This window comes from Alligator sinensis, unplaced genomic scaffold (genome assembly GCF_000455745.1).
Source record: "Alligator sinensis unplaced genomic scaffold, ASM45574v1 scaffold442_1, whole genome shotgun sequence".
Lineage (NCBI taxonomy): Eukaryota > Metazoa > Chordata > Crocodylia > Alligatoridae > Alligator > Alligator sinensis.
The window spans coordinates 8054477-8054866 of record NW_005841829.1 but is presented as its reverse complement, the minus strand read 5'-3'; the positions used below and the strand labels follow the sequence as shown (position 1 = coordinate 8054866).

The following is a 390-nucleotide window of genomic DNA, read 5'->3' as shown; positions in this document are numbered from 1 at the left end:
CGCTGCCAGTGGATCAGCCCCCCCCCACCAGGCGCCTGCACCGAGGCAGAGGGACTGGAGGGCGCTTTGTTCATGCCCCTCCCGCCAGGGGGCCGCAGCCTGGAGCCCAGGGCCGGGGGGATCGCCTCACCCCTTTGTTAGAGGGAGCAGAGGCAGGGGCAGGGCAGCCTCCCTGGGAATGCCCCTGCCCTCCACTAGGCTGGGTTCCTACAGGGGTGGCATTGTACCTTGCCCAGCTGACTGAGTGCCGCTTCAGTGGGTTCAGGCTGCACCTGTTACCCACTGAGACCTCAGGACACGGCCGATCGTGCTCCCAGTGTGGCTAGGGGTTTGGCCTCCTCCTCCTCCTCCCAGCCTCTGGAAGGGACTGATAGATTTGCTTCCAGCTCA

General features: G+C 65.9%; 1 protein-coding gene across 1 annotated transcript in view; it reads right to left on the bottom strand.

Annotated features, from left to right (window-relative positions):
• The window catches only part of NELL1 (neural EGFL like 1), a 537948-nt gene extending 537606 nt beyond the window's left edge, over nucleotides 1-342 (bottom strand). The window contains exon 1 of the mRNA XM_025199761.1: nucleotides 228-342. The gene's annotated coding sequence lies outside the window, so the exon portion shown is untranslated. The remainder of the gene's footprint in view (nucleotides 1-227) is intronic.
• Between the last annotated feature and the right edge of the window lie 48 nt (nucleotides 343-390).